This window comes from Amaranthus tricolor, chromosome 12 (genome assembly GCF_026212465.1).
Source record: "Amaranthus tricolor cultivar Red isolate AtriRed21 chromosome 12, ASM2621246v1, whole genome shotgun sequence".
In the NCBI taxonomy this organism is placed as follows: Eukaryota; Viridiplantae; Streptophyta; class Magnoliopsida; order Caryophyllales; family Amaranthaceae; genus Amaranthus; species Amaranthus tricolor.
The window spans coordinates 20,362,723-20,371,628 of NC_080058.1; the positions used below are offsets into that span (position 1 = coordinate 20,362,723).

The window sequence follows — 8,906 nt, forward strand, 5'->3', positions numbered from 1 at the left end:
GAGGAGATGGACAAAGTAGATAGTCGCAGTAAAAACATTCTCTACCAAATGGAAAATAGGACAGTGCATAATGTTGAGAATATAAGATGATTTAATTTTTATTTATCAGTTTGTTCTATTAGTTAGAAGCATAAGGTTGTTTGATTATTTTTAGCAACTTTATTTTATCCTTCCTTTTCCTTGGCTTGTATAAAAACCTCTTGGGTTTGATCCTGTGTCCTTCAATTAGTAATACATAGTTTGTCTTTTCCTTATCTTTCCCTTATTTCTGTTCTCTGGTGCAAATATTTCAAAACCCATTAGCATACCAAATTCAACACATACGGCTTACCAACAAGTTCATCAAAGGGGACATTATCAGCACCATCAGCATCATCCATATAATCAAAAATTTGATCAATTTCATCATCAATACTATCAGCATCATTCATACCATGCCATCAAAAGAATTTAAGGACATGACAAGTCTTCTTCCCAATCCCAAAAAAAATTCCTGGAAAGGAAGTTTACTAGGAGAATGGATTGATTTTCAATGGAGAGGAGATGGACAAAGTAAAATGAGAGATAAAGGGTTTAAAGGAGAGAAGACAGAAACTTAATTTTGGAGGTTTTGCAATATGTAATGTTAAATTTAAAAAAAAATTATTATATGCTAAAACCGGTAGTGAGTAACCAAACAATAGCAAAGGTCAAGTGAAATAATAAATGAGATTATTTATGGTTAATTAATGGTTGGGATTATTGTAGGAAAATCGTGAATATGTTGGATTATTCTGAGTAATTTTCCTATAAAATATCATACAATGTACGTAAGGTATACAACTGTTCAGAGTGAAATGAAATATAACTATAATGTAAAATTCATTTCTTAAAATTTTAATTTTTTAGCTTATACAAATATGTCAGAATATTTTAAAAAGTTGTGCATCGCACGGGCACTATCTAGTAATTTACTAAAAAAGTTTGTTGAACAAAGATAATCACCATTTGTTGAAAGATATAAATTATATTCATCATCATATCCGATATATCTATTGTAGAAATAAGAAAACATTTAATGGAGCACAACGTAAATTCAAAAACTCTCTTCCATTGTATGAATATTAATCAATGGAATTCAAAGAAATCGGCAGCACAAACAATATAAAACTAAAAGATGATATAATTAACAAAATTAATAAATTTAATATAAGAAAAATTGAGATTTATTTGTTATCTTACTTGTAAAGGTCTTGTAGGTCTAGTTACATACATTCTATGGCTCACCCAAGGGGCAATTCTTGATACAAATATTTTTGTTACATTCATGTTTACGACTTGAATTGATTCTTTCATATAATATCTTTCAATTTTACAAAAAGTTGGTTTTTGATCTTTTGTAATTGTGACAAATTCTATGTAAGTTTGTTTGAATGGAAGGAAAAGAAAAGAAAGGATACGTGCTATACTTTCGTGTTGGTAAATTTGTGTATATTTAGCCAATATCTAATTAGCCATTAATTAATATTCACTAATTTTGTGGTATATAACTGCATAATTTTAATTGTCGTTCTTTAATTTATATTCCTTACTCTTCTTACAACTTTATTTTTGAAAAAAATAGTATAAAGCCCTGTACAATGTATAGAGGCTTTAGTATCAAAATCTATATATAAATATATTTTTTAAAGATATGTAATAGTAAACATTCTATATATTAAAGATAAAGTAATAATTGTTAACATAATACACATATACTTCCTCTGTTCTGAAATACTAGTTACATTATCATTCAACCTTATTTTATATATTACGATAAATGTGTAAGAAAAAAATATAGTCAAGTAGGATATTGTTTGAATCGTTTTATCGCATACTTTCATAATACTAACTTTTTATAATTTTTAAATGTATATAGTTCAATATATAAATGATCAACATAACACATTGGATTGAATAAAACGTCAAATGTAGCACGTATAATGGAACGTAGGAAGTATATGACACTATTGTAGAAACCCGTGCTATGCACGATTTTTTAGAATCGACATATATAAATATATAAGATATTAAAAAAACAAAGCTAGAGATATTATGTAGTAGAAACACTCATTTTAACAGGTAAAGGTAAATGACACTCCCAGTAGAAACAAAGCTAACCATTTTTAATTTATATATGATATTAAAAAACAAGGCTAGAGATATTATGAAGTAGAAACATTCAATTTTAATTTAGGGTTTTTTCTCTTTTTAATTTTACATCTGGAAAGTTCCTGGATTTCTATGTGATTGGATTTCTTGCTTCTAGACTTTAATATTGTCAAACTCTCTTTAACTACGACATTTGTAATATTTCAAACTTTTAAGTACTGTATATGATTTTGATAACGTTATATACTCCTAAAAATTGTCAACCATTTTAATATATGCCAAAGAATTAAATTTAGAAATAAATTCCTAAAAATTTTAAACTTTAAACTTGAAAGGAAAAAATTTTGTTCAAACGTTAAATATCGAGTTCGATTGTGATTGATAACAGTTTGTGATTTGCATATATTATTGACTAGCCGTTGTCTCCCTCATCCTCTCAAGTTCACCACGTCAGGTCTTCGTTCTCTTCGGCGGCCCGTAGCAGCGTCCGTCCTCCTTCGGCGGTGAGTAGCAGCGTCTCCGGCGGCCGGTAGCATTAGGGTCTGTGGACTTTTACACTTCCTGTCGACTTCTCTGGGAACTTTCGATTCTCAGTGTTTTGTCTCTGTTCGGGTATTTTCGATTCTCTGTGTTTCGTCTAGTCTCGTGGAATTTTACACTTTCTGTCTACTTCTCTGGTAATTTTCGATTCCCTGTGTTTTGTCTCTGTTCGGGAATACATGTTCGTTTTGTCTGGGTTCGGGAATTCTCTGAGGGGCATTTTGTAGACCCATTTCCATTGTTCGTGACTCTCATTTCTCTGAGTTCGAAGGGTTTTTGAAAGGTTTAGGTAGTCTTCTTTTTTGGTGTTTTCGGAAGGTCTTTGTTAGTTTCTTCTGGCATACATATAACGATCTAGTAGTTGAAATCGAACGTTTGTCTTCTCTGGGAACTTTCGATTCTCATTGTTTTGTGTCTGTTAGGGTATTTTCGATTCTCTGTGTTTCGTCTAGGTTCGTGGAATTTTACACTTTCTGTCTACTTCTCTGGGAATTTTCGATTCCCTGTGTTTTGTCTCTTTTTGGGAATTACCTTTTCGTTTGGTCTGGGTTCGGGAATTCTCTGAGGGGCATTTTGTAGACCCATTTCCATTGTTCGTGACTCTCATTTCTCTTAGTTCGAAGGGTTTTTGAAAGGTTTAGGCAGTCTTCTTTTTTGGTGTTTTCGGAAGGTCTTTGTTAGTTTCTTCTGGCATACATATAGCGATCTAGTAGTTGAAATCGAACGTTTGTCTTCTCACCTTTAACCTGCGTTATCTCTGTTTTTGGACCAAATCAAAGCGCAAATTAAATTAAATCAGGATCTAAAGCTTGTGAGCTGGGTTTTTTTTGGTGAATCTTAGAGAAAATCGACACTACACTCTCGTTTCTTGCTACTTTTCGTTTCTGTTCCGCTCTTCAAAATCTTCGGTCTCTTGTTGCTTCTGAATCCAATTCTCCGTGGTGAAAGGTTTGGTTCTTTTCTCTGATCTGTTATTTTCCAGATTTTATCTATTGCTCTTTTTCCTCGCTTGTGAACTGGGTTTTTTTTGGTGAATCTTAGAGAAAATCGACACTACACTCTCGTTTCTTGCTACTTTTCGTTTCTGTTCCGCTCTTCAAATTTCTTCAGGAGATGCTAGATTATTATTCAAATGCAGAAATTAGTTTTTCGAAGCCCTCCTGGCTATCCTCTCCTTCTATGCTCTTCTGCATCTCCTTCCACAATTAATTCCCTATTTTTTAGTTCCAATTTTAAAAACCCTAATTTAATTTCCTGTTCATTTTCTTCTTGTAATTCTGGGCTTTCCACTAAACCTGAATTCATGGCTTTTTCTTCACCACCTACATACTCTAATGTTGTTCCCACGCCTTCTCCTCGACCATTATCTCCTCGTAGTTTTTCTGGAAATTGTCGGATATGTAAATGTTCCCTACTCGACAATATTGGGGGAAACCCGCAAAAGCCATGGGTTGTACTCAAGGAAACGAGAAGTGGGCCTCGTTTAGCTTGGTTGCATACTATTGCTGGTCGTGGAAATGGGGATGGTAAGATTTTGATGGGAAATGAAGATGATGATGAAAATGAAGATGCAGAGGTGACTGAAAACAATGGGGTTGAAAATGAGAATGAGGATACGCCGACAAAGTTACAAAGGAGAAGTAGAAGTTCTGGTAACAGTGGAGTTTCTTTGTTAGCCGAAAATCCTGATTTGCTGACAATTCCGGGCGTTGGGCCGAGAAATTTGAGAAAATTGGTAGAAAAAGGCATTGGTGTTGTTGATGACCTTAAACAAATCTACAGAGATAAGGTTATTACTACTGTTCATTTGGTATTTTTAGTTTATTTTTTTTTCTTGTGCGTTCAATGAATAATTTGATGATTTCTTTATGGCTTGCAATTGATTCTATGCTTTTACTCGGTGTGAGTTGAATTTGGGGTTCTACAAGCGTAATTTTTAGTTTTTTTGATGGGTATATCGATTATTTTTGTATTTTGTAGAAGTTAGAATTGTATTGTGTATTTGCAATTTAGGATTAAATTTTGTGGATTAAATTTGTTTTGCTTGTGTGCATGTGAATTCATTGAACTTTACTTGTCTTGATGTATTGATGTTTAAACTTTCTTTTTGTTGATGAATTTCATAGGTTTTGGACTGAACATATGTAGACTGATTAACCTGAATTGAACTTTTGACTTGTGAGTTGTGACCTTTAAGCTTAACTTGTTTGAATGTCTAAGACTTGTTAGGTAAATAGGACAGCATGTTTATGCACGAGGTATTGTGGATAATAGAAGAGTTTGCAGTTGTGTTGAATTTCCTGAACTGTATTCTTTTGGAAGCAATAGACTTATTTATGCAAGTGAAATGCCTTGAATTGAACTTATGTGTACTGCGTGACCTGCATAAAACCTGTGAATTCAAGCTTAACTTCCTCGACTTGAACTTGTTAGCTTGTTTAGATGATGCATCATTGGTTGATATTGGGTAAATTGGAGTGTCTGCAGTTGCTATAGTGCTTGTCATTGTCATTGTCAGTGTCATTGTCGTGGGTTTTAATTTTTACTGCTGCTGGCGTTGTTTGTGTTATGTACTTTGAAATTTAACTGGGTTTGCAGACAACTTTGTTGGGGTGCGAATGAATTTCTTTATTTTTCTTGTGTTCATAAAATTGGTATTTACTTATCAATTTGGTGAAGAAAATTTCTATTCGATAATTGCCAATACTGGGTGTATTGCTGCTAGTAGAATTTACATTTTCCCTTTTGAATAGAGGTGATCAATACAATACTTATGTTATACACCTAAAGCCAACATGGCAGGCATCCATTAGTTGTTTCTAGGACCCTCGATATTTCTTTTACCTGAAGAAAATATCCGTCTTGTTTGATTTTGCTTTAAAGTAGTTTTTGAATCTTGTAGTGTATATGGACGTCGTTGGTTGGCTTTTACCTGGGTGCAATTTTGCTTGAATTCTCAAGTGGAACTCTATTACTGCTTTGCTTATCATATAGAATGCCACTTGTTTCATGTTTTGATTCCTGTCAAACATACCACTTGTTTCACACATTTTGTTTTCGCAATAATCTATTTCTGTTCAAGGAATTTGATTGTGTTATATTGGTTTTTTCTTAACAGTTCTTTGGCAAATCAAGTCAGAAGATGGTTGAATATTTAGAGTTCTGTCGGTATCGTTCACAGAAATCATGCTCAAAGTATAACTACCTTTATTCAAAAGAGTGTAGATGAGGAACTAAAAGAAGATGGGTCTGATTCTGGTGTCAGATCACATAAAAACAGGATCACTTGTGTGTGGAGGGAAATATCAGTGCTGGAAAAACAACTTTTCTGAAAAGAATAATTAATGAAACAGTTGAGTTGCAGGATCTTGTTGAGATTGTTCGTGAGCCTATTGATAAATGGAAGGATATTGGGCCTGATCACTTTAATATTCTGGATGCTTTCTACTCTGACCCAAAGCGGTATGCCTACACGTTTCGGAATTATGTTTTTGTTACAAGGGTGATGTAAGAGAGAGATTCATCTGTTGGAATTCAGCCCTTGAGACTGATGGAAAGGACTGTCTGCAGTGACAGAATGGTACAGACTTTTAAAATTTTATTCTTTTGTTGACAATTACAAATCTTGTTTGTGATGCATATGTGGTATTTAGTAGAAGATTGGTACAATGTCATCTGTAAGTGGGAACATTCAGTAGTTGTCTTGATATTCTTGGTTATACAGTGATATGATTGTGACAATATTACGGGATATGTAACCGGGCAGTAATTGATGTCTAGAGTTTGTGAATCATGTATCAGTGGAGAATCACCTCTTTCAGCTGAGTAATATGGATAAATTTATTGTTACTGTTGCCTATTGTAGGTTTTTGTTCGAGCTGTTCATGAAGCAAAATGGATGAATGAGATGGAAATCAGTATCTATGACTTCTGGTTTGATCTTGTCGTTTCATTTTGCCTGGCCTTATTCCTGATGGCTTTATTTACCTAAGAGCAAGCCCTGACACGTGCCATAAGCGTACGATGCATCGTAAAAGAGATGAAGAAGGTGGAGTAAGCATAGATTATCTGCGTGATCTGCATGAGAAACATGAAAGTTGGCTTTTCCCCTGTGAAAGTGGAAACCATGCACCTGTGTCAGTCAGTAAGCCCTCTTCCACTTGGATGATGCTGCATATTCAGCTATAAAAGAATGCGTATACTATTTGGAGGGTCCTCACATGCATTCAAGCATTCAGAAGGTAATATCAACATGATCCCTTGGATTAACCGCCTTCTTTTTCTTTATTTTCCCAATTTAGTGCTGCAATTACTTCAAAAAACTTGCAGTTAAGCGAATTTGTTTGTGTTTCTTATTTTGCAGGTTCCTGCATTAATTCTTGACTAAGAAAATGACAGATTTCAATCGAGATATTGATGCAAAGAGAGAGTAAGACACCCTCTTTAGTCTTTCATTTTTCCTTGATTGCTCTGTTATCTTAAGTTTTGTTTATCTCTTGATTCATGCAATGCTTCTGTAAGTCTACTATGTTTAGTTGTAGCAAAGTAATTGTGGTTATGTGCATGTTTTTGAGCATGATTTCTTTTAAAAAATGTCACAAGGATGCTATCAATGTGATCTGTGGTTTTTATTCCTATTGTTTTGCAACATAACTGCTGTTTCTGTGCTTAATACTAATCCCTTATTTTTCTCTGCATTTGATGAGCCATTAAATCTGAAAACTAGAAGCAAAATATCTCATTTCAAATGCATTGTGATAGTGCTGTGAATTCATTTGTGGAGTTGGTGAAATTGCTGCACTGGTTTATTCATTTGATACCTTAGTATGGCTACATTCCTCAAGGAGAACCCATAAAGGCTTATAATTTTTTTAAAGCATTAAACTTATGTTGCATGCTTTGAGCCTTTGAGATTGGGGAGTAGAGGTGTTCAATGGGCTGGACACAAGTAAAAATGGGCCGGTCTGGATATGGGCTCTATAATCATAATGTAGGCTGAATATGGGCTGGGTTTTAAAACCCATCTTTATCTTTTTTTACACAATATTGATCCTTGACTGCTTATCATAAAACCATATTAATTTAATTTATTACATAAAGGGACATTCTCATCATACATATGTTACTTATGAAAAGAGACATTCTCATTATACACGACTTTAACAAAGTTAAACTGGACAATTGTATTCTTTCTTTAGTCTTCTCCACCTTACATGCACTCGGCATACGAAAACGTCTCCCCCACTGATTCTTCATGACGTTCCAATTTTCATGAACACTTCAGAAAATACTACCATGAACACTTAAACAGCACGCCACCAGGATCGTGACCAGCTATGTGTATTTTCCTGTTCCGATTTCTTCCTTTGATTGATCTTTTTATTTATTTTTTTTATATTTACTTATTGTGTTATTGTTATTATTATTGTTATTATTATTATTATTATTATTATTATTATTATTATTGTTATTATTATAGTTATTATTATTGTTATTGTTATTGTTATTGTTATTGTGATTATTATTATTATTATTATTATTATTATTATTATCATTATTATTATTATTATTATTATTATTATTATTATCATTATTATTATTATTATTGTTATTGTTATTGTTATTGTTATTGTTATTATTATTTTTACGATGGTTATTTTTTGTTGTCTGTAGTTACGCTACTGGCAAGACAACAACTAGGATCAGTTTATCGGAGTACTGGACAAGATAACGACCGACAACCAGTTTCAAATCAGCAATTCAACAGAGAAAACAAGAACTTCGACGTCACGCCACCAGGATCACCACCAGTTAAGTGCATTTTCCTCTTCCGTTTTCTTCCTTCCATTGATCTTCTTATTTATTTTTTTTATATTTACTTATTGTGTTGTTATTATTATTATTATTATTATTATTATTATTATTATTATTATTATTATTATTATTATTATTATTATTATTATTATTATTATTGTTATTATTCTAATTATTATTTTTATTATTGTTATTATTATTATTATTATTATTATTTTTTTTTTTTACTATGGTTATTTTTGGAAGGGCATTGTCCTCTTCCTTTTGCTTCCTTTTGATTTATCTTTTCATTACTTTTTTTTTATGTTTGTGTTTGTGATTGTGTTTGTGATTGCGTTTGAGATTGTGTTTGTGTTTGTGATTGTGATTGTGATTATGTTTGTGTTTGTGATTGTGTTTGTGTTTGTGTTTGTGATTGTGAT

The 8,906-nt window shown here is 32.7% G+C and overlaps 1 pseudogene; it reads left to right on the top strand.

Annotated features, from left to right (window-relative positions):
• Positions 1 to 2,319: 2,319 nt before the first annotated feature.
• LOC130828135 (uncharacterized) lies at positions 2,320 to 7,103 on the top strand (annotated as a pseudogene).
• Positions 7,104 to 8,906: the final 1,803 nt, after the last annotated feature.